We start from the raw sequence: 27409 nt of genomic DNA, 5'->3' as shown, positions 1-27409 counted from the left end.
CAAAGCAATGTCATAGCCCACTTAAACTCATTTGGCGGCAGCATTTCATGAAGAGGGTTTTCATAGGTTGGTCCACTGGTATGGAAAATGCCTCAATATTCACAGCAACTATGTTGAACAATAATCATAAATATAAGTAACTTTTGGAAAAAAATTATTCTTTCGTATACATTTGTCTTTTATTTATTATCAATCGGAGGTTGGGTAAAATTAATGATCATCATATTTATCAATAATTAATTCAACTTATTCTATTTTGATTATTAGTCTTTTATCAATCAATTTCAACTTCATTGAAGTTGATTAATCTCACCAAAAACCTAATCACAATCAGTGTTGGCAACTCAATTTCGATTTTGGCGCACTGAACCTCTACATAGCCTACTAAATATTTCGTGTTATGTTGGAAATCAGGAGTGCGGAAAAGTGATACTTTGCTTTCTGTGATCCGTGCAGGAATATTCACTTTGCAGGAGAACATTGTCCAGTTATATCCATGTTCTCAGTATTATCCATTATGATTTTTCTATGATATAATTATTACCGATGGTTTGATTGAATTTTTGTCTCATTCAGTTCACGAAAAAATTGTGTTCCGTTTGCAAAGATCAATATAGTACATCACTTTCATGTTCCATCATTCACCAAGTTAACGATTACTTGCTAAGCATCCATGATGTGACCCAATTCTCTTTGTCTACGTTGGTTGAATAATGAATGCGACGTCTTAATGCCTGCCTTCTAATGCCATAAAGTGAATGCCAATAATACTACAATCGTGTTGGAAAGAATCCATAATTAATATATGCAAAAATTGAAATTTCACTTAGTTTAATCTGTCAGAAAGAGGACAGAATAGACTTTTTCATCTTTTCTATATGCGAAGAAAGTTCTTTGATAAGCGGATTACATGAAATTTTGAATTGATAAGCTGAAAAGGCAAAGCAAGTTGTGCATCAGTTTTTTAGACTTATAAAGGAATGATTATAATATGAATACTCGAAGAGTTGATGGAGTTGAAAAATTTAATGATTGAACTCTAAGGTTCTAAGACTACAGCAATATGCTCCCATTGATTTAAATAATAAGTTTGTTGAAAAAGAACCATATATACCTCAATCTGAAGGATGGCAACTTAATATTGATCAAATACCTTTAATTATGCTTATTAGCACCAATTTGAAAATTATTCAGAAAATATCGTAAACAAGAAAAGTTGCCTATTTGGGCCAAAAAAATGACCAGCGAGTCTTCCTCAACTCTCTCGTGTTTGCTGATGATACCGTGATAGTTCAGGAAAGTGAGGATAAGCTACAGATTTCAATTCATGAGCTTCAAGCTCTAAGTACAGATTTCATTTCGGGACAAGTGACCCTTGCGTTTCAAAATAGTTTTGAATAATATAATAATGGAACAGGTAAGCTACTCAAAATATCTCGGCTGTGATGTATCATTTGACAGAATGTGATATACCTCAGAAAATGGCAAAGTTTAACTCAATTTTTGGAGTCATTCACCGAACATTACAGGGTAGGGTTAGAAAAGAAACAGAGATTAAGTTCTATAGGACAATGGCCATCCCTTTAATGACATGGTAGTGAGGTATGGACAAAGACCAAGAATGATGACTCACGAATTCAGGCATCGGAGATGAGGTTTTTGCGCAGCATTCAAGGATACTCAAGACGAGACCATATGAGTAATGAGACAATTCGAAGTGAGTGCAATGTGCAACTAACAGAAATCATAAAAAATACAGACTGAGGTGGACAAATCAACTGCGTCGTATGCCACCAACTCGTCTTCCACTACAAACTTGGAAGTTGCAGCTGGATGTGAAAAGAGACGTCGGAAGACCGAGGAAGCTGTGGACACCAGAACAGGCTTTACAAGCCTAGTCCATGATGGATGATGATGATGGTGGTGAGAAAAGTTGCAAAATCAAGGGACCAAAATAAATTACCATTGAACTAAGAATTTATTAATTATGAGAGTGGGACCCAATCTTTCAAGTTTGGTGTTTGTATATTTCTTAATATTTTGAAATATAAAATATATATTGAATAGGCTACTATAATATATATTGAATATTATTAAATATAATTATATTTAATATCTGATCAAATTTTCACCAAACACAACAATATTTTGGGTGTATTATTGGAAGTTTTTAAAATCCATTGTAGAGCGTTTTTTTCGGGTTCCAACTGAACATGCCCGCAAAATCTCAATATTTTTGGTAACTGGTACATTTTTAGATTTGATGATGGTTAAACAACAGCCATTAAACTTTTTTGGAGTAGTTTTGTATCAAATCTATCAAGACTACTCGAGTCCATGCTGATTAGGTCTGACTGGAAAATAATATTCAATTGATAATACTGAATTTGAGGAGTAAAGTTTTTCAATTTCTGTTTTTTCAAAATATTTTAGTATTTGTTACTAAGATGGATGATGTCTCTGACTATTAGTTTATCCATAACGTGAATAATGTATTAGGTAATGTAAATGTATATAATATATATGTTACAAGGATAGATGTTAAAAACAATGAGAATTTCGTCAACTGATACATGGCATACAATGGAAGGATTTGCAAGGCTTTTGCAAAATCAATGGAGAAACTATGAAGATTGATATTTAATTAATTTGATTGTTCCTAGTTTCAAATGTTTCCCTCGTCATTTTCAACAATGAGGGTTTTTATGAAAAATAATAATTTCAAAGATCCGGACATGATTCGAAATGAAAAACATTATGAGGTTCGTTAAAAATCCCTTTTTAAATCAAATTAATGTTTTAAGATAACAAGTGTAATGGTTTTTTATCTACCATCCCTAGTTCGGGAATGCTAGGTGTAATGGTTTTAATTAAAGGTAAAAAAAGTAATTTCCCAACCTTTTTAAAAAGAGGGTTTGAGAGGAAATTTGATATTATTCAGGATGATCATGGATGAAAAATAATATACTAGGAGGTGGGTAAATAATTTGTAACTGGCAGATAATGACAATAATAAAATGTGATTGTTTTACTCACCACTGTTAATAATCATTTGCTTACGTGCACGCGTTTCTCTCAGCCCAACTTCATATATTTCCCCAAACGTGGTCTTTATGGCACGAGACACGACACGGGATGCTAGACACGATACGGCAACTTCCGGGACTGCACTGTCTCTTTTTCGTCACTGCCGGTTCATCACTTGCATTTTCTTGCTTATTATTATGCCAGTAAATGAATGTAAGGAAGGGTGAAGGAGCCCAAAGGGTAGAGGAGTTGTTTTCAACTATTATCTCTTAGAGCTCGGCTAGAGCTGCCTTATCTGCGACGATAGTTGGCACGTTGGCAGATAGCAGGGTTGAAACTTCAGTTTAGCTTTGGAAATTCGACTGTGACACTATTTTTATAATTTCAAAAATGGATCGTTACACAAGCTTTGAATATTCTTCTACATTTTTACATTTACAGATGAGTAGTTACATTTTTCAGATGATAACGCGTCTGACTTCAACTTTGTGAGGTTTCAATTTCAATTTTTGTTTCAATTTTTTATTGAATCTGACCTGAAACGAATCGACCTGACAAAAGTAATTAACCTTCAGTTGTGAAGTGGGTATTATTTTCAATTACATTTGTGAAAATCATTGTGCAGGGAAAAATCCGTTTCTCATATTGTAGCCTCAGTGGAGTTTCATTACTTTTCAATTTTGAAAACATTGTATGCCAATTAGATGAATATCAATTTGAACTCCCAATTATTGGGAGGCAAATTGATGGAATTCCGAAATTTCATTAGAAGTGGATGAAGATTCTGTGATGTTTTGTGGAAGCCATTTAGTTAATTTGGTTATGAGTGCTAGATAATGAAATAGCAACAATAATTTTCTCGGAAATAAAAGTACTTCACAATATACGGTAGCAATATCATCTGTACCTCAATTCAAAATAAACTATTATATTTCATCCAGATTGTTGAACCAATATTCCTCTCTATTGATGAGACTTTCCTATCTATCCCTGACTTTCCAGCAATGTAGTACAAGACATGTATTTCTCATTGAGAGCTGACAACAAACTGAACTACAGTGAATAACAAATTATAATAATTATCAAATTATCATGAGCTTTAAACTTCCAATGGTCTAGCCTACGACCCTGAGACAATAGATAATGGTAAATATTCTGCACTACAATGCTTTCCATGATGAAATTCAAAAAAATCCATTTTAGATATTAAAAATTGATAAATTAGTGTCATTTTTTAATTTAGAATGAGTTATTTATTATATTGATCTGTATTATTTTCTGGTAAATGAATGAATTTGAATTTGAAATATGCTAATTGATATTATTTTTGAGATATTTGAAGCTTTTCCTGCGACGGAATTCAAGTTTCATATACTATTATTATTTTTATTCAAGTATAATTATTCTAATAAGTCATTTGAATAGAGAATTCGTCTTTATCATACAATTCTCGTTTAGAGACTCTATGACTATAGTCATAGAGTTAAGGGTAAACGCGCACTAGGACGACCAAGACCACGACCAAGACCACTACTGGTCTGGAACAGCACGACCACAACCTCGATCAAGACCAAGACCAAAGTTTTACATTTTATAAATGTACTGGTCTGGCAATTGGTCTGTGCGACCAGAGCCTATTGGCTATTGCTGTGGTCGTGCGTTTGTCGTGTCTTGGTCTGACTAGTGCGCGTTGCTCCATATCATTTCAGGTTGTCCTGGCTGCAAGTTCTTGGTCGTGGTCTTGGCCGTGCTAGTGCGCGTTTACCCTAAGTTTCGTTTACACCGGAGTTATTAACAAAAAGTTATCAACTTGACTGAATCGTCAAAGATAATAGTTTCTCGTCAGATATTATTTCTCTTAACAAAAGTTAATAACTCGTGTTTTAACAGAAAATTCCTTGTTATTAAAGAAAATTCTATCATCATATTATGCTCATGACTTTTGTTAATAACATCAGTTAATAACAGAAATGGTGAAGAATTTTGTTAACTCCGGTGTAAACGCAGCTTAAAGATATCTATCTTTTATCTATAGTTCAATGTAGTGATGTTTCCAAGCTGTACAAAATAATTTATATTAATAATATTCTAGTTGATCACAGCTTTTGTTTCAAACACTTGACCTATAGGCAACCGCATAAAAATATTCCCATAAGAACTGGGACAGATGTGTGAAACATTGCCGAATTAGAGTTGATCAACGTTGTCCAAAGCTGATTATAGATGAGAATTGATCTTTTCATTTCGCATTTGACAAATTGGCAAATTCTAGGGATGCGTGGGAGTGAGGGAGAACTAAGCCGTTCCAATTTTAAGCCGTTCTCAATAGTTGTTATAAGTGACTCACACTACTTTGTTACCGGTAGTCCAACACTTTTGCATCTCTTATTATCATCATCCCTCTCATTACTCTAAAACCAGATGAAAGTTCGTGACAGTATAATGAATGGACAGCAGAAGAAATAAACTAGATATTAAAAAAAAACACATTAATAATCATTATGATAGTAGCAAAGACTCGCTTAATGAAAGTAGCCAGAATATTTCATAATTGGCGAATGAAGAAGATTTAAAAATATATTGATAAGCAAGTTCTCCTTTGAGGATCCACCATATTCGAATAAGTGCGCAAATGCTCTCCAAGTGACTTTTTCAATAACAACTATACTTCGTATTGACAAGACTATTCAGAGCTGGCTTCGAGCCCAAAGTTGAGCTGCAATTTTAATCTTCGATTCAATATCGCGCAATTGCGGTGCAACTGGAGTCTGTAGAGCAGAGACAGAGATGAAGATTGGTGCAGAAGGGTACTAGAGCGAGATGGAGATATCCAGAAACATAAGAGAGACGGTGAGAGTGGAATGGCCGATCGGAGAAGGGCGTTGAGAGCGAATTCGGGCACGAATTGAATAGCTTTTATTGGAAAACAAGAGAAATAACCCCCTCCACTCACTTTAATACAAAATCGATGATACAGAAAATTGGAACCATGTCCCAGTGGAAGTTTTCCGCTGTCCACGTCCTATGATCATATTGGCCTACTTTGTATCAAATTACACACCCATCATTCTCATTCTGAACCTCTTGATGGCTAATCATTAACATCTGATTACTATTACAATGTGAACAATCAGGACTCTTCTGCACTGATGTACAATGTGTATGAACAAAATATTATTGATAGTGTTACTGTAGCCAATATCAAACTGACCTGACTTACATCAAACTCAAATCAAATCAAATCAAATTCTTTTATTCCTCATCCAAAAAACAACACAACAAATATAAATAAATTCTGTCACCCACACCATCAGAAAAATGTTTACAATACAATAATGTTACTTACAAAGCATAATCATAATAATAATAAAGCATAATAACATAAAAACTTTCTATTCTACTATTAATGTTTATTATTCTTCTAATAGTGCAAGCTGACAGGCCGTACTTAAAGGAATTAATCCCTGCATGGACCTAAGGTCTGTGAGCAAGGATGTGCCCCCATCAGTCAGCCTGACGAGAATGAAATTTTATTATTAATTTACATATAAATTCATTAATTTATATTTGAAAAGGATGTTGACGTATCCTAAGATATTGAGAGGAGGACAGGGAAAACCCGAAATGAGAAACAAAGCACAAACCCCGACGATGTTGGATTTCAATTAGAAAAAAAAACTGTAGAGCTATTAAAGGAATGATACCTTAATTGAAATTCTAATAAATAATTATGAATTGAATGAGGAGCAAAATTTACCTTAAGTCTGATGCAAGACACTAAACTCATAAAAAGATTATGAAAAAAACTATCTGTAGGATGAGTTTATAAGTTCCTCTGATTCATCCAGACCGAGGACTGATAATAACCAGTGTGTGTTCTTTTTGAATGTGTCAATAGACAAAGATTCAAATAAGTTCAAGTTGGCAAATCTACTGGAAATGTTCCTATAAAGAATTTGTGAAATATATGAAGGGTTGGTAGTTGAGTAAGTTCTGTGCAAATAAGTGGATGAGACAGTTGTATTCTGTGAGTAACGGGTGTTATAAGAGTGTGAGACTACTGAAAAGATTGAGTTTTGATGTTTGTACATGTGAATAAGAAGAACTTTTATAACGGATTGACATGAAGTGAATTATATTGAAGCTTATTTTGTATAAATCAGAACCAAACTTTGACATTGTTTTCTACCTCTACACTATTTCATCGAACCTTATAATCGAATGTCACCCTGTTGTGGCTTCATAGTTAATCCTGTAAATTTACTCTAATTTACTATTGAATCCTGCGAGGCTACTTTTTTTAATCCTTAACCAAATAAACGAATGAATTCTATTTACAATTCAATTATCAAATACTTATAATAATAAAATCTTCATAAAGGCGTTGAAATTCACTGATATGTACAGGCTTATCACACCTCATCACAAAGCTCTATATTTGTTGATTCATAAAATAAAATTGTTTTATAAAGTAAAGTAATGAAATTCGGATATCATTAATAGATAGCATATGAATGTCAATTAGTCCAGGCAATGAAAGCTCAAAAAAGGGTATAGAGGGAAAAGTTTGGGAGACAATTATTTTTGACCCCGCAGTTCTGTTAAGGGTAGTGAGGAGGTAAACATATCAAAAGTCCCCACCCCCACACCATGTGCTGAGGGGGTGGGGGTGGTTCAAAGGTACCATTTTTTGGTTTCTCGCATATAACTCGAAAACTATTCATCTTACGTACATAACTGTTTTTTACGAAATTGAAGGTTACATAAATTCCTACAATATTTATTTCACAACTTTTTCTGTACCTCCTATAGTTCTCGAGATATCCGCTCTTGAAGGTATAGCATTAAAAAAAACACGTTTGCTTCAATTTTTTTGCCATCTTTGCTCTTATAACTTATTAAATATCGATGGAAAAAATCCGTGCTGATTAAGAGCGTATAGAGCATCAAATTCTCTTCAATTTGATGTATAATTTCACACTTTACGCACTTCCCTACGACTGTTGCAGCAGCTTCAATGTTGAGTGAGAAATCTTCAGTTTTGCAACAATAGACCAATTGACAAACGAATTTGGAGGGAGTGTTTCCAGCACAATTTTTAATTTTGCAGCTTTGTTGAGACTAGTTGAGGGGTGAGCATATCAAAAGTCCCCATCCCTACCCCATGTGCTGAAGGCATGAGGGTGGTTTAAATGTTGCATTCTTCAACTTTGACTTCCAGTCCTGGTCTCAACAGACAGCAATAGTACCATAACTATCAACTCTAGACCAACTGTTCAATTAAATTGAAATAAATTTCATCAGTTATAAAAAATTTCACAGCTATCAAAATATATAATAAATTTTCAATAAAAATGGAAATTAAAACAAAAATAAGAATAAATTTCATTCCAATTCAATTCTATAATTCCATTTTCTATTTTTTTTCTACTTCATTTCGGATTTCTAATTTTAAATCTCCTCTTTTCTATGAATTCATAATCTACACCTTTCCTTATCCATAACCCACTCAAATTTGAAATCTCCCACTTGTAACCCATAATGGCCCACCAACTAATCCCATAATACTGTGATAGGAGGAGGTATCTATAGCCAATACCCCACACTTGACATCATTTGTAACGGGTGGATAGCCAGGGGGGGGTATTTATTATGAGAGGACCTGATTTTGTAACGAGTGAAAATATAATAATAATTGCTTTTAAAACCTCTTCTTAACTATAAACTTGTTCAAACTATTTGAATCCACGGTTTGGCACTCACCATTGAATTGAAAATTTAACAAATAAATCGGCACTCACAATCACTCACGCTTACATTTCAACTACGGTACCATATTTCAGACTACATGCTTTTAATTTATACAAAATAGAATAATAAGGAGATTTTTCATCTAATTAGGCCGAAGCCTAAATTAGAGACCGAGACTTGTTCTGCGACTACATCAGTTCTTCTCGCGGTGACGACTCGATTAGAACTGCCGCTCTTCCACTTAAATTTTCCAATTTGCAAGAAAACACGTGGAGCGCCCGGCCTAATTTTAGGTTAAAACGTCGTGGGGTCGCACGGTTCAAATACATTTCTAAATATGTTTGCATCAATTTCATTACGAAATTCAAGCCAGTACTATGGAAATGCTAGAAGACTGCAGACAATTTGGATGGATAAGAAGCAAGTTAGCAAATCTTCTATGGCAACACAAAATTAAGGTGCTTATATTGTGCATGAATAGATTCTTCAACAATCAAAAACAAGGTTCACTAGAGTTCATATTGGAAAAATTTAGTTCAATTTCGATCAGTTCAACAACCTGAAAGAAAGACACAAAAAACTACAATTCAAACCTCTCAATATTCCCCATATTACAATACTCCTTCAATCAGTATGCCTCCATTCGTCTGTGCTCTATGGTCTACACAACATCTCTACCGCGTCTCTGTGGTCACAACCGTTGAAATACTCAAATCTGCACCACTTCACTTCCTGTTTGATTGACAAAGGGGGCCCAGCTCCCGAAAATTTTTGTTTGAAATGTGAGTTTTTAAGTGTTTCTAATCTATATTAATATTATTATTGAATATATATATATATATATATATATAATATATATATATATATATATATATATATATATATATATATATATATATATATATCATTAAATATATATTGTCACGTTATTTTTTATAGTTAAATAACAATTAGCCTCCTGCTTGACATCAATCGGTAGAGCATGAGAAATATTTATTTCAATAATTATAAAAATCTGGTCGTGGTTTTTACTAGGATATAGTCTCATAAAAATCTTTATATGCCCAGATATGAGCTTCCACACTAATACTGATAATTTATTTAAAAAAATATATATAAAACTTATCCTATAGTATTGAGGAATAAAAATAAATCGTACACCATAAAAAATTTGATACATATATTAACAAATATCTCAAAAAATAAATCAGAGCAAAAATATATAGAGCGACAGAAATATATAATATAAGACAAAACAATAATCGAAATCAATAAAATATCACAGGCTAATACTATTCTTTAAGTTCTATAGCACGAAACGCTACCATGTGCTTTCATTTTTATGATCATATGCATTTATTTGCATGTAGCTTCGATATCAGCTTGCTGATACTTGTCGACTTGGACAATTCTATTTCGAATAAATTTCTTAAATCAGCATGATAAATTGATAAACTAATAATCCAAATATATATTAAATTCTATGGTTTCCAATAGATTTCTTTATAATAAATATTTTTTATCTCAGGGTGCGAAATTCGGCACCTGATGGAATAGGTAGATCAATTCATCTAGTGAATCAGAGCTACATTAAATTATCGCAAATTATATTGTAGAAATTAATGATCATATAAATAATGTATTAACAGCCTAGATCTTAGTCTTCTTTGATTGATGGATCATTTGATATATGGATTGATTCGTTACTATCTAATAAAATACCTTTTATACTATATTCACTTGCGCAAGTATTTTTAACAAATTCTTAATTTATAAAAACCCCTTTCGACGAGCTAGCTTTGATTCTTATTTCATTCTGAAGCACTGAGGGCGCCCTATGACTATAGTCATAGAGTTAAGGGTAAACGCGCACTAGGACGACCAAGACCACGACCAAGACCACTGTTGGCCTGGAACAGCACGACCACAACCTCGATCAAGACCAAGACAAAGTTTTACATTTTATAAATGTACTGGTCTGGCAATTGGTCTGTGCGACCAGAGCCTATTGGCTATTGCTGTGGTCGTGCGTTTGTCGTGTCTTGGTCTGACTAGTGCGCGTTGCTCCATATCATTTCAGGTTGTCCTGGCTGCAAGTTCTTGGTCGTGGTCTTGGCCGTGCTAGTGCGCGTTTACCCTAAGTTTCGTTTACACCGGAGTTATTAACAAAAGTTATCAACTTGACTGAATCGTCAAAGATAATAATTTCTCGTCAGATATTATTTCTCTTAACAAAAGTTAATAACTCGTGTTTTAACAGAAAATTCCTTGTTATTAAAGAAAATTCTATCATCATATTATGCTCATGACTTTTGTTATTAACATCAGTTAATAACAGAAATGGTGAAGAATTTTGTTAACTCCGGTGTAAACGCAGCTTGAAGATATCTATCTTTTATCTATAGTTCAATGTAGTGATGTTTCCAAGCTGTACAAAATAATTTATATTAATAATATTCTAGTTGATCACAGCTTTTGTTTCAAACACTTGACCTATAGGCAACCGCATAAAAATATTCCCTTAAGAACTGGGACAGATGTGTGAAACATTGCCGAATTAGAGTTGATCAACGTTGTCCAAAGCTGATTATAGATGAGAATTGATCTTTTCATTTCGCATTTGACAAATTGGCAAATTCTAGGGATGCGTGGGAGTGAGGGAATACTAAGCCGTTCCAATCTTAAGCCGTTCTCAATAGTTATAAGTGACTCACACTACTTTGTTACCGGTAGTCCAACACTTTTGCATCTCTTATTATCATCATCCCTCTCATTACTCTAAAACCAGATGAAAGTTCGTGAAAGTATAATGAATGGACAGCAGAAGAAATAAACTAGATATTAAAAAAAAAACACATTAATAATCATTATGATAGTGGCAAAGACTCGCTTAATGAAAGTAGCCAGAATATTTCATAATTGGCGAATGAAGAAGATTTAAAAATATATTGATAAGCAAGTTCTCCTTTGAGGATCCACCATATTCGAATAAGTGCGCAAATGCTCTCCAAGTGACTTTTTCAATAACAACTATACTTCGTATTGACAAGACTATTCAGAGCTGGCTTTGAGCCCAAAGTTGAGCTGCAATTTTAATCTTCGATTCAATATCGCGCAATTGCGGTGCAACTGGAGTCTGGAGAGCAGAGACAGAGATGAAGATTGGTGCAGAAGGGTACTAGAGCGAGATGGAAATATCCAGAAACATAAAAGAGACGGTGAGAGTGGAATGGCCGATCGGAGAAGGGCGTTGAGAGCGAATTCGGGCACGAATTGAATAGCTTTTTATTGGAAAACAAGAGAAATAACCCCCTCCACTCACTTTAATACAAAATCGATGATACAGAAAATTGGAACCATGTCCCAGTGGAAGTTTTCCGCTGTCCACGTCCTATGATCATATTGGCCTACTTTGTATCAAATTACACACCCATCATTCTCATTCTGAACCTCTTGATGGCTAATCATTAACATCTGATTACTATTACAATGTGAACAATCAGGACTCTTCTGCACTGATGTACAATGTGTATGAACAAAATATTATTGATAGTGTTACTGTAGCCAATATCAAACTGACCTGACTTACATCAAACTCAAATCAAATCAAATCAAATTCTTTTATTCCTCATCCAAAAAACAATACAACAAATATAAATAAATTCTGTCACCCACACCATCAGAAAAATGTTTATAATACAATAATGTTACTTACAAAGCATAATCATAATAATAATAAATCATAATAACATAAAAACTTTCTATTCTACTATTAATGTTTATTATTCTTCTAATAGTGCAAGCTGACAGGCCGTACTTAAAGGAATTAATCCCTGCATGGACCTAAGGTCTGTGAGCAAGGATGTGCCCCCATCAGTCAGCCTGACGAGAATGAAATTTTATTATTAATTTACATATAAATTCATTAATTTATATTGGAAAAGGATGTTGACGTATCCTAAGATATTGAGAGGAGGACAGGGAAAACCCGAAATGAGAAACAAAGCACAAACCCCGACGATGTTGGATTTCAATTAGAAAAAAAACTGTAGAGCTATTAAAGGAATGATACCTTAATTGAAATTCTAATAAATAATTATGAATTGAATGAGGAGCAAAATTTACCTTAAGTCTGATGCAAGACACTAAACTCACTAGACCGACCGATGTCGGTCGGGTGTCCTCAGGCGTTTCCGTCTCCGGGCCTTGTGGTGCATGCTCCTCTTCTCCCAAATGCCGTCCTCTCGGTCTTCCATGGGGTCCTTGGTCTGCTGTGTGGTCGAATGATGCGCGGGTGCAGGTCCTGTGTGCGGATGCATAGTGGTGGTCTCCTCCTGGCGACTATTTATTTTTGGCAGTGATTCTTTGGTGGTGGGTTGCTCTTCCTGCGGTGATGGGTCTTCGGCGGGAAACAATATACTTAAAATGGGTTGTTGCTTGCGGCTGGTTTTAATTGTATGGTGGGCGGCGGTTTTTTGTGGTAGGCTGTCTTGTATTGGCTTCTGTTTTTCTAATAATAATTTCGGTAAGTCGTTTCTAAAAGTGACATATGATGCTGTAGTATCTTTATTTTCTCTATCTATTTTTGCTGAGATTGTATGTGTTATATTGGAGGTATCATGTAGACATAATTTTTTAGATGAGGTCTTCTCGGTGTTTGGTGATATATTGCCTCTATGATCAGTATGCTCTTGTAGTGGGTTTATTATAGTTGCATGTGTGGTGGTGTGATTTGTGCTTACTTGTGGTAGTGGCGGGTTATAGCTTCTATTGTAATTATTATGAGTATATCCAGTATTAGTGTTTAAACGGTCATGGTCATCATAAGAATTCCTGCGATTATTTTGCTGTGAATAATGATTTGTTTGGCAATTTTGAGAACTTCTATTATTCCAATTATTATTTTGTTTATGATCGTTGCAGCATTGAAATTGAGGAGTAGGTCGTAAGCAATCATATGGTACTGATTCATAGGCTTGGCTGGTGTACTGATTAATTTTTGAATTAGGTTGATTCTGTGCATACATTTGATCTGATCGGTGATTTGATATTGCCCTCATAGATTGATTGCTGTATAAATGATCAATTAGATTTTTGCAACCAGTTATTGGATGTGTAGCCAATGCTGTTCTAACTCGGATGGGTAGTTTTTTTATGATTATATTTGCTAGGGCATGATCATTAATAGGCTCATCTAATTGAGCATTTTTCAGTTTAATTGTAGTAACAAAATTGATGTATGTGTCGTCTGTCCTAGGATTATATTTACAATCAATGATATTGGCTAGTGTATCCATTTGTCTATTTTTATTCCAATATTGTTCCAGGAAAGCTGCACTGAACTCGTCTAACGTCCTGAATTCGTGATTATGGATCTGGAAAAACATCAGAGTTTCACCGCTCAACAAGCTGGATAATCGAAGACACCATAAATTCCAAGAGGTGGGTGTTAAGGATTGTACCAATTTTATCTGATCTATAAATTCTTTAGGTTGAAGATAGCGGTCTGTATTGTCAAAACGGCCTAATTCATTGAAACTGTGCAGTAAATCAAACGTTGCTATGGGGATAGGCTCTACATTCTTGTGCAGAAATTGATGTACTTGACTCTCTTGTACTAACTTCTTCTGGGCCTGTTTCCAATGACTAGTAGCTTCCATTTCATTATCTATCACCTCAGTATTTAATTCAGATAAAAATAATTGCTGTTCTCCAACGGCTGTCTCCAATGAATTAAGTAGTATTTTATTTTGATTGTAATCAGAATTTAGGTGAGCTATTCCATGAATTTGCACGGTGTTTTTTGCTGTTATGTTATCTATTCTTCCATTTGACTCACAAGTAACTGTATCTATTTTTGCTGCTAAGTCGGTTGTAATTGTTTCCTGATTTTCAGTGGTAGAAGCTGGTATTGTGTCCGCAGTTTCCTTACCCATTCTTACCGATGTATCCTTCAATGATTCCCACATTTCCTTCATTTCCGCCTTTAAGTCCTTCATTACTGTTGCCATTGTTTTTTCTAAACTATTAGAAAATGACTTGATCATCCCCTCTACTATAACCCTCCTTATTGTTTCTTGGGAGATATTTAATGATTTATTACTGTTCAAAGGATTCTTGGCAGTGATTGGAGATATCTGGGCGTTGGACTCCATCGCGCCCCCCTCAGCATCGATCCTTGCTACTACCGCCATCTGCAGTGTGACTGCTACCTCATTTTGTGCGGACAAAAAGAGACTCATTTTTAAAAATGGATAGAGTGTCAAGTGTTTTTAAAAAAGTGAAAGTTTTGGCTAATAAAACATTGTGTGTGACACAAGAGAGGATGAGCCTATGGATATTAATTACAAGCCAGGTAACCTATTTATTACTTAATCTATTATAATAATACTATTCATTGATTCCTGACTAGCTTACAGACTGTGACTTATACTTAAAATATTAATGACAAATTTCAGCAGTTTAGGCCCATAAAATATAATAGCTCTCTCTAAAAAATATATTTTCTACGATAATAAATATAAATTTCTTAAAAAAAAAAAATAATTTCTCCTTATTTATTTAAAGCTATTGATTCCCCAAAAAGTAATACAAAAATTAACCTGCCTGTGTTCCTCAATACTCTTATATCTATTATCCATCCACGACAAATTTTAATATGTCTAGACTTGTCTTTAGTTATTATCCTCAATATAGGTCTTGACTTAATTTCAATAATTATTTAATGAGCTCTGCTCTCATCATCAGGCCCCACGTTGGGCGCCATGTTCTTCTGTCACATTATTTTTTATAGTTAAATAATGATTAGCCTCCTGCTTGACATCAATCGGTAGAGCATGAGAAATATTTCAATAATTATAAAAATCTGGTCGTGGTTTTTACTAGGATATAGTCTCATAAAAATCTTTATATTCCCAGATATGAGCTTCCACACTAATACTAATAATTTATTTAAAAAAAAAAAAAATATATATATATATATATAACTTATCCTATAGTATTGAGGAATAAAAATAAATCGTACACCATAAAAAATTTGATACATATATTAACAAATATCTCAAAAAATAAATCAAGGCAAAAATATATAGAGCGACAGAAATATATAATATAAGACAAAACAATAATCGAAATCAATAAAATATCACAGGCTAATACTATTCTTTAAGTTCTATAGCACGAAACGCTACCATGTGCTTTCATTTTTATGATCATATGCATTTATTTGCATGTAGCTTCAATATCAGCTTGCTGATACTTGTCGACTTGGACAATTCTATTTTGAATAAATTTCTTAAATCAGCATGATAAATTGATAAACTAATAATCCAAATATATATTAAATTCTATGGTTTCCAATAGATTTCTTTATAATAAATATTTTTTATCTCAGGGTGCGAGATTTGGCACCTGACGGAATAGGTAGATCAATTCATCTAGTGAATCAGAGCTACATTAAATTATCACAAATTATATTGTAGAAATTAATGATCATATAAATAATGTATTAACAGCCTAGATCTTAGTCTTCTTTGATTGATGGATCATTTGATATATGGACTGATTCGTTACTATCTAATAAAATACCTTTTATACTATATTTACTTGCGCAAGTATTTTTACCAAATTCTTGATTTATAAAAAACCCTTTCGACGAGCTAGCTTTGATTCTTATTTCATTCCAAAGCACTGAGGGCGCCCTATCACTATTTCAATATTTTTCACTCACGTGCCGGAATTTTTTATGAGCTGCTGATGTCGATCCAAACTCCTGGTGGTCCTGGATTATTGTAGCTGGAGTCGTCTCTTCCAAGGGGTTAAAAATCTATTTAAAAATGACTTCCGCTTTACATTAGCATCACAAAGTCTTATGAGAAAATTTAGTAATTCAATTTAACTTTAAGTTATTAAAAGGTACAGTAAGATATGGCGCTCTATAATTTTTGGTGACATCTCATGGTGGTGGTTGGCAGGCAAGTGTCGAAATTCTCTTTTCTAATTCACAATTTTCATTTCCGATTTCCAAATTTACATGAAATTTAAATATTCTGTTCCTCTGCCATTCATGGCTCAAATAGACCATACCAAACTATAAAATTATTTCTTATGTTACCTCTTTAATAATTTATTTGCCTTTGGGCCATATCCAAAACATAAACTGCACAATAATAATTTATAAATTCTTATCATTTGTAGAAATATATACAAATATATTTGAATCGGCTCACTATTGCCGCCTAACATTTGATTGGTGCATGCAAATTATTATAGTATTCATGCGCCTAGTAACCTCCTACTTCCTTAATACATTTAATTATTTTTGTTTGGGTTTTTTAATATGCTTTTTACATGCAAAGTAATTTTTTACAGATTATAAGTTGTTTCTTATATTACAATATTTAGCCACGTGGGACGTTTAGTTCCTCAAGTTGAATACTGTTTCGCCACAATAAGTTTCTGCCAAGGTGTTTGGTCAGATTCTACATTATGCGACTCGGTCGATCATTAGGTCGCCGATCAGTAGATGTTTTATGCCTAACCTTAAATTTTCAATATTTTATATAATATTATACAGTAGCAAAAATTATTTTCATTCCTATTCGGCTGTTGTACAATTTAGCCTTGATGCCTGATATTATCTAATCTTTAACGTTATCATCTTTGGCGATATTAGCCTATTATTTCACTTGGACCTATAAATTTCTTCAAAAGGAATCTTTATTTATCCATTCGGATTTTTGAATGTTACACACGCCCCTGGATTTGAATTCAAAATATTTTGAGAATCACAATGTTTTTAATGAAAATCCATCCTTCAACACATCGACATATTCTATACTTTGTCTACAAGAAAAATACTCTCAAATATTTACAATGATTCACAGACCCTATCTGCTTATGCCCCCCTTAGACCTCCATCAAATACAATAATAAATTCTCCTTATCAACACAAAAATATCACAAATATAACATCTTAGACACCTTCCTCATTACAACATTTATAACATGGTATTTTCAAATTTGCCGCTCGCAAGGTCACCAACCTAATTCCACACAATACACTTGATTCTCTTACAATAAATTTCTTTCAAACAATAACTTCAATGTACAAATTTCCTGGGGCTTATACTTCATTATAATTCCTAGGTCTTAATATCAATAATTTTCTATATATCAGATACAATTCTTTTCTTTTGCTTCATGGTTTTGGCTTTTGGTGGTGACTAGCTTTCAATTGAGGTTTTTTCAGTAACAACATGACAAAAAATAATGGTAATAAATTACCGAGCAGACTGCAGTTTTGAATCCAACGGTCGACCACAGAGTACGCACAGAGACTCAATTGTAGCAGCAGAGACCACAGATTACGCGGTGCAGACGGATGGAGAGAAAAAGGGTACAGATTCAGAAGACATTATGGGGTATTTAGGGGGCGGTTACAAACGGGATATTTAAGATTTGAGTGAGTTATGAATAAGGAAAGGTGTAGCTTAAGAATTGATAGAAAAGAGGAGATTTAAAATTAGAAATCAAAAAAGAATTGGACTAAAATTGGAGAAAGGAATTGTAGAATATTGAACTTGAATGAAATTTTTTTTTCATTCTTATTGAACATTTAATATATATATATATATATTTGATAGCTGTGAAATTTATTATGATATGATGAAATTTATTTCAATTTAATTGAACAGTTGGTAGCTATGGTACTATTGCTGTCTGTTGAGACCAGGACTGGAAGCAGCTCCAAGCACCCAAATAAAAGCCAATTCTTTTATCTTGACATCTATGGAGGAGGCTGTGGGATGGAGGGTGGCAAGGACTTTGACTTTGAAGCATTGGTCAAAGTTATTGTTGTGCTCAGAGCCATGGGTAGGGATGGGTGGGGAAGTATTATTTTTAAAGGAAGCCCTGTGATTATTGATCCGGAGGTTTAGGGCAGTGGTGGTTTCACCTATGTAGAAGGCAGGACAGAAGTTGCAGGAAAGGAGATAGATGCAATTTTTGGAGATTACTGGATTGATGGATTTGGTGGGTGTAGTTGGTGATAGGACTGGTAAAGGAGATGGAAGAATCAGTGATAGGACAGGTTTTACAGCGGGGGCGTTTGCAAGGTAGGGTACCAGATGGAGTTGGGATTTAATCAGAGGTGAGTGATTTGTTTTTACTGAGAATTTTCTTGTGTTTGGGAGGTTGCTTATAAATAAGGGTGGGTGGTTGCTGGAAAAGGTGTTTGGTAGAGGGATTGGAGGAGACAACATGGAACAGATCTTTAAGGACAGGTTTAAGGTTTCCAATTCCAGGGAAGTAGGTGGTACAGAGCTTTGGAGTTTGTGGGATTTGGGATTTTTTGTGGTTGGATTAGTGCCAGTTTTGGAGGAGATTTGTTATTTGAAGATTTGAAGAAAGGAGATTTGATATTTAAATCTCAAATATCCTGTTTGTAACCGCCCCCTAAATACCCCATAATGTCCCCTGAATCTGTACCCTTTTTCTCTCCATCCGTCTGCACTGCGTAATCTGTGGTCTCTGCTGCTACAATTGAGTCTCTGTGCGTACTCTGTGGTCGACTGTTGGATTCAAAACTGCAGTCTGCTCGGTTGAGGAAGGAGACTCAGTCTCCGAAAATATCCCCCATTTCTAATGTAAGTTTTCAAGTGTTTTCAATCTACTTATATCTTGTGTCTCCTGTTTATATATATATATATATATATATATATATATAATATATATATATATATATATATATATATATATATATATATATATATATGGTTTGGTTATATGGGTATAATAATATTCATGTTTAATGGATCTCGAAAACGGCTCTAACGATTCTTACGAAATTTGGAACAAAGTAGGTTTATGATATGAAGATTCGATTGCACTAGGTCTCAACCTTTGGATAACTCGCTGAAGGACATTGAAAGGATAAATACGTTCTTGGGAAAAAAGCTGGAAATTTTGTCGTCTGTCGATACCGTAATGGAAGAGAGTGTACGAGTGCATGCGTGTGGGATCATCCAGCTGATCTCATGAGACGAAAAATTTAGCAAGAGAAACTTATTTTCGTTTATTTCTTTGTTTTTTAAAAACATGTTCACTTCAGAAAGTCCAAAATAGTAACTAGATGCTGTTAGTGTAGAATAGTTCATAGTATATTAACAAATATTGTAGCAAACATAGTAAATCATAGTAGAACGAATTCATAGTATATCTATTTGTAAATGATGATGTGTTTGTTTTTTGAAGTGTGAATAAATTGTTTTTTTGATGAGTGATAGTAGCGTTACCTAGATTTTGATTTGAAAAGGGACAGTTTTGGGCATAAGCCTGTTGTGCCTCCTTATATAACACTGTAAAAATAATTGTACGACTGAGAAAATGAATGAATAAATATTAACTATAAATTCAATATTTCGTTACAAATGTTCTATGCTTTTACACTCCAGAGCAAAGCTCGGTCCACCGATATTAGTACATTATACGTAATGATCTGTTATATATTCCATAGTTCATTGTTTCATTTAGAGCACTGTCACCATGTCTCTATGAATTAAACTTTTATGAGTAGATTCTCGTACATTCATCAGATAAATCCGTCTTCTAAGAAACGAAATTAACATGAGTAGGAATATAATTTTGAACATTTTGAACAATCGCTCATTGTGAATTTGGTAAAATGTTCAGTGGTCATGAGAGAAAACTGAGCAAGGATTCAAAAGAGCTTCAGCATTAATTGAAGGATTCATTTGAGGTGTTTTTCCGAATGAGATTAGAGCGGGGAGAGAGGACGACGAACAGAAAAGCAACAATAATTATTCACACACTTGGGAGGACAGTGGTGAAGTATCAGCAGTGCGCAACGAAAAATGAATGACGAAGGAGGGAGAGGGGAAGAAAGCTGTGGAAAGCGGGAAAGTGGAAGTTATTTCCGAAACCTGACAAAAGGGCAGAAAACATCCGCTGCTACGGATAATAGCAGCAGCAGCAGCAGCAGCAGTTCTGTCTTTTTCGTGCAAGTTTTGACAGGGTGGAAGTGAAGGTTCCATCCCGAGTCCAGCTCAGTCATTATTAGTATGCGCCAACAGTCATATCTCCCACTCATGGGTTTTGCTAACAAAAAATGAACTGGATCAAGACTCACCTCTCCGATATAAATTTTTGTTTTTCAGCACCGCCGGATGCTGACCAAAGCCTGTCAAGCAGGCAGTTAAACTACATCAATTAGATTATTGCAATAAAATTATTAAGATATCAGGCGTCATTAAGAACTGTATGTTTTGAAAATGTCGACCATATTCTCTATCACCTCATCTGTCATATAAGTTGGTATATCAATATGTTTGATACATTAAATTATTAAATTCTCCATCTGAAGTCAAATTTTACGAAACGTTATAGTTTTTCTGCTTTATGACTGCACCTAACTTCTTCTGGGCCTGTTTCCAATGACTAGTAGCTTCCATTTCATTATCTATTATCTCAGTATTTAATTCAGAAAAAATAATTGCTGTCTCCAATGAATTAAGTAGTATTTTATTTTGATTGTAATCAGAATTTAGGTGAGCTATTCCATGAATTTGCACGGTGTTTTGTGCTGTTATGTTATCTATTCTTCCATTTGACTCACAAGTAACTGTATCTATTTTTGCTGCTAAGTCGGTTGTAATTATTTCCTGATTTTCAGTGGTAGAAGCTGGTATTGTGTCCGCAGTTTCCTTACCCATTCTTACCGATGTATCCTTCAATGATTCCCACATTTCCTTCATTTCCGCCTTTAAGTCCTTCATTACTGTTGCCATTGTTTTTTCTAAACTATTAGAAAATGACTTGATCATCTCCTCTACTATAACCCTCCTTATTGTTTCTTGGGAGATATTTAATGATTTATTACTGTTCAAAGGATTCTTGGCAGTGATTGGAGATATCTGGGCGTTGGACTCCATCGCGCCCCCCTCAGCGTCAATCCTTGCTACTACCGCCATCTGCAGTGTGACTGCTACCTCATTTTGTGCGGACAAAAAGAGACTCATTTTTAAAAATGGATAGAGTGTCAAGTGTTTTTAAAAAAGTGAAAGTTTTGGCTAATAAAACATTGTGTGTGACACAAGAGAGGATAGGCCTATGGATATTAATTACAAGCCAGGTAACCTATTTATTACTTAATCTCTTAAAATAATACTATTCATTGATTCCTGACTAGCTTACAGACTGTGACTTATACTTAAAATATTAATGACAAATTTCAGCAGTTTAGGCCCATAAAATATAATAGCTCTCTCTAAAAAATATATTTTCTACGATAATAAATATAAATTTCTTAAAAAAAATAATTTCTCCTTATTTAAAGCTATTGATTCCCCAAAAAGTAATACAAAAATTAACCTGCCTGCGTTCCTCAATACTCTTATATCTATTATCCATCCACGACAATTTTAATATGTCTAGACTTGTCTTTAGTTATTATCCTCAATATAGGTCTTGACTTGATTTCAATAATTCTCTAATACTGAGTGTCAGTATACCTGATGAAAATATTAAATTCACAATAGTTACTATTTACCGTTCACCTTCTTCTAATTTGCAAATTTTTCTCAATAGTCTGAATGATTGCATTGATTACTTGAAACATGAAAATAGTCAAAACATAATAATCATCGGTGATACAAACATAGATATAAACAGTAACACATACTTTGTTAATGAATATTTCAATCTTTTGTCATCAAATGGTTTTAAATCTTACATTAATAAACCTACTCGAGAAATAAACGGATCCCAATCATGTATTGATCACATATTTACAGAAAAACAAATGATGTTTGTGAGTCTATTATTGGATCAATAATGAAAACAAGTATTACTGACCACTATCTGACTTGTATAAACATTGGTCTTGGAGAAAATACTGGTAGAACTGAACCAAGTGTTAACACTAGAAAATCTATAAACTACCATGATTTGATAAATAATCTTAAGAAGTACAATTGGTCCGAGGTTGCATCACAACTTGATTTGAATATTGAAAATGCTGTTGAATTATTCGTTGATGCATTATCCACTGAGATTGGAAATGCAACCCAAATAAAAATTGTACCACACAAACTAAAGCCTCTCAAGCCTTGGATAACTGCAGGATTAATAACGTCAATAAGAAACGAGATAAAATGCATCAGAAATTAAAAAAACAGCCTCAAAACAACTTTCTCAAATCACTATATAAAAACTACAGAAACACATTAAACAACATGATAAAAAAATCGAAGTATGACTACTATAATAATATACTACTCCAAAGCAGAGGCAATTCGAAAAAGACATGGGAGTGTATCAATGATCTATTGAATATAAAACGAGATAAAAAAATACCCAATATAGATCCCGAAGTTCTAAACCACCATTTCACGCATGTAGGTCAATTATATGCTAATAAAATAATAAATAACAGCCCTAGACAACGTACTCATGCCGATTCGTCAATCCCCTCATTCAATTCATTTTATTTGGCTGATACAAACAATGATGAAATAATAGACACAATCAATTCTCTCAGAAGTAACTCTTCTCCAGGAGTAGACAATTTGAGTTCTGCCTGTCTGAAAAAAATAGCTTCCTATATTGTAGAGCCTCTTAAAATGATAATAAATAAATGTTTTTTGTAGGTTATTTTCCTAAACTATTTAAAGTTGCTAAAGTTGTTCCTCTTTATAAATCAGGTGATAAATCAAACCCCTCAAATTATCGCCCAATAAGTTTAATAAATAATTTAGCTAAAATAATGGAGAAAATTATAAAGAAGAGACTAGTAAGTTATTTGAATAACATAGAATTATCAACAGAAATCAGTATGGATTTAAGAGTGGCATATCAACAGAAGATGCAATATCCGACTTTTTGGAAAGAATAATTGAAAACTTCAACAGTAAAAAGAAAACTTTAACAACTTTCTTAGACTTGGCAAAGGCTTTTGACACTGTATCCCAGTCAAGATTATTAGAGAAGATGGAACACCTTGGAATCAGAGGCTCACCTCTCAAACTATTCAATAGTTATCTAACTGAACGGTATCAACTACTTACGCTGAATACTTTATCAAGTAATAAAAAACTTACTGAATATGGTCTGCCTCAAGGCACTGTTTTATCACCAATACTTTTCCAAATTTATATTAATGATTTTCTTAAAGTTGACATTGGGAACTGCTCAATCGTATCCTTTGCTGATGATACCGCTCTCACTTTCACTGGCAATTCCTGGGAGGACGTGCGCCTTAGCGCAGAAAATGGTCTAAGAGTAGCACAATCTTGGCTCGATGAACATCTGCTTACTTTAAATGCTTCTAAAAGCGTATTCATGACTTTCTCACCCAATGCCCAAACACAACCTCATGAAATAGAAAGTATTAAAATACACCAAGTAAACTGCAATTGTCAACAATCAACAAATCACTGCTTTTGTCCTGAAATTCGAAAAAAGGACCGAGTAAAATACCTGGGAATACTGTTGGATCCATATCTGAGATGGAATATTCATATAAACAGCATGTGTTTAAAAATAAAATTTCTAATATATAAATTTCATCAAATTAGAGAACTAAATAACTTGAAAATAGCCCGTTTAATCTACTTCTCTTATGCACAAGCTGTCTTACAATATGGAATAAGAGCTTGGGGTGGAGCCTTGAACACACATTTTGAAAAACTTTTCATAATTCAAAAATATATTATTAAAACAATTCTAGGCAAACCCAGACTTTATCCTACAAGCGATCTTTTCAATGAATTCAAAGTACTAACTGTTCGACAGCTGTACATAAAAAATTTGATAATATATATTAAGAAGAATAAAAATAAATTTCTTCTTCGTGAAAGAAACTTGAATTTAAATTTACGTCCTATTAGAGAAACATTCCATCAAGAGAGGATGGATTTGAATGTATGTAGAAGACAATTCACTTACTTATCACAGAGGATAATAAATCTTGTTCCTACTCATTTTGTTGCCAATACAAGCCGGAGCAAAAAACTAAATTGCGAGATTGAGGAATGGATAAGATCAAATAAAACTGAAGAAAAAATCTTCTAAGCACCAACTGTTTCTTGTTTTTATGTTTTTTTTTTTATCATAGAATAATAATTTTTTGTGTTTTACTAACTTTTATCTAATTTAATCTACAAACTTATTTTTGTGTGTAAGTTCCACTAATCTTTGTTCTTTTTTGGTTCAATTTCTTAGTTTATATTGAATAAATATATTACTGCAACTTAGGTCTACGCAGTGGTGGTTTCACCTATGTAAAAGGCAGGACAGAAGTAGCAGGAAAGGAGATAGATGCAATTTTTGGAGATTACTGGATTGATGGATTTGGTGGGTGTAGTTGGTGATAGGACTGGTAAAGGAGATGGAAGAATCAGTGATAGGACAGGTTTTACAGCGGGGGCGTTTGCAAGGTAGGGTACCAGATGGAGTTGGGATTTAATCAGAGGTGAGTGATTTGTTTTTACTGAGAATTTTCTTGTGTTTGGGAGGTTGCTTATAAATAAGGGTGGGTGGTTAGTGGAAAAGGTGTTTGGTAGAGGGATTGGAGGAGACGACATGGAACAGATCTTTAAGGACAGGTTTAAGGTTTTCAATTCCAGGGAAGTAGGTGGTACAGAGCTTTGGAGTTTGTGGGATTTGGGATTTCTTGTGGTTGGATTTGGGATTTTTTGTGGTTGGATTAGTGCCAGTTTTGGAGGAGATTTGTTATTTGAAGATTTGAAGATAGGAGATTTGATATTTAAATCTTAAATATCCTGTTTGTAACCGCCCCCTAAATACCCCCTAATGTCCCCTGAATCTGTACCCTTTTTCTCTCCATCCGTCTGCACCGCGTAATCTGTGGTCTCTGCTGCTACAATTGAGTCTCTGTGCGTACTCTGTGGTCGACCGTTGGATTCAAAACTGCAGTCTGCTCGGTTGAGGAAGGAGACTCAGTCTCCGAAAATTTCCCCCATTTCTAATGTAAGTTTTTAAGTGTTTTCAATCTACTTATATCTTGTGTCTCCTGTTTATATATATATATATATATATATATATATATATATATTATATATATATATATATATATATATATATATATATATATATGGTTATGTGGTTATATGGGTATAATAATATTCATGTTTAATGGATCTCGAAAACGGCTCTAACGATTCTTACGAAATTTGGAACAAAGTAGGTTTATGATATGAAGATTCGATTGCACTAGGTCTCAACCTTTGGATAACTCGCTGAAGGACATTGAAAGGATAAATACGTTCTTGGGAAAACAGCTGGAAATTTTGTCGTCTGTCGATACCGTAATGGAAGAGAGTGTACGAGTGCATGCGTGTGTGATCATCCAGCTGATCTCATGAGACGAAAAATTTAGCAAGAGAAACTTATTTTCGTTTATTTCTTTGTTTTTTAAAAACATGTTCACTTCAGAAAGTCCAAAATAGTAACTAGATGCTGTTAGTGTAGAATAGTACATAGTATATTAACAAATATTGTAGCAAACATAGTAAATCATAGTAAATCGAATTCATAGTATATCTATTTGTAAATGATGATGTGATTGTTTTTTGAAGTGTGGATAAATTGTTTTTTTGATGAGTGATAGTAGCGTTACCTAGATTTTGATTTGAAAAGGGACAGTTTTGGGCATACGCCTGTTGTGCCTCCTAATATAACACTGTAAAAATAATTGTACGACTGAGAAAATGAATGAATAAATATTAACTATAAATTCAATATTTCGTTACAAATGTTCTATGCTTTTACACTCCAGAGCAAAGCTCGGTCCACCGATATTAGTACATTATACGTAATGATCTGTTATATATTCCATAGTTCATTGTTTCATTTAGAGCACTGTCACCATGTCTCTATGAATTAAACTTTTATGAGTAGATTCTCGTACATTCATCAGATAAATCCGTCTTCTAAGAAACGAAATTAACAGGAGTAGGAATATAATTTTGAACATTTTGAACAATCGCTCATTGTGAATTTGGTAAAATGTTCAGTGGACATGAGAGAAAACTAAGCAAGGATTCAAAAGAGCTTCAGCATTAATTGAAGGATTCATTTGAGGTGTTTTTCCGAATGAGATTAGAGCGGGGAGAGAGGACGACGAACAGAAAAGCAACAATAATTATTCACACACTTGGGAGGACAGTGGTGAAGTATCAGCAGTGCGCAACGAAAAATGAATGACGAAGGAGGGAGAGGGGAAGAAAGTTGTGGAAAGCGGGAAAGTTATTTCCGAAACCTGACAAAAGGGCAGAAAACATCCGCTGCTACGGATAATAGCAGCAGCAGCAGCAGTTCTGTCTTTTTCGTGCAAGTTTTGACAGGGTGGAAGTGAAGGTTCCATCCCGAGTCCAGCTCAGTCATTATTAGTATGCGCCAACAGTCATATCTCCCACTCATGGGTTTTGCTAACAAAAAATGAACTGGATCAAGACTCACCTCTCCGATATAAATTTTTGTTTTTCAGCACCGCCGGATGCTGACCAAAGCCTGTCAAGCAGGCAGTTAAACTACATCAATTAGATTATTGCAATAAAATTATTAAGATATCAGGCGTCATTAAGAACTGTAT

General features: G+C 34.0%; 1 protein-coding gene across 3 annotated transcripts in view; it reads right to left on the bottom strand.

The window, feature by feature from the left end:
• LOC111051989 (hemicentin-1) overlaps positions 1 to 27409 on the bottom strand; it is a 731812-nt gene that overhangs the window by 147000 nt on the left and 557403 nt on the right. The gene's annotated exons all lie outside the window — the stretch shown is intronic.

The sequence above is a fragment of the Nilaparvata lugens genome, chromosome 4, assembly GCF_014356525.2.
Source record: "Nilaparvata lugens isolate BPH chromosome 4, ASM1435652v1, whole genome shotgun sequence".
NCBI lineage: Eukaryota > Metazoa > Arthropoda > Insecta > Hemiptera > Delphacidae > Nilaparvata > Nilaparvata lugens.
This window is presented reverse-complemented; position numbering and strand designations above follow the sequence as displayed.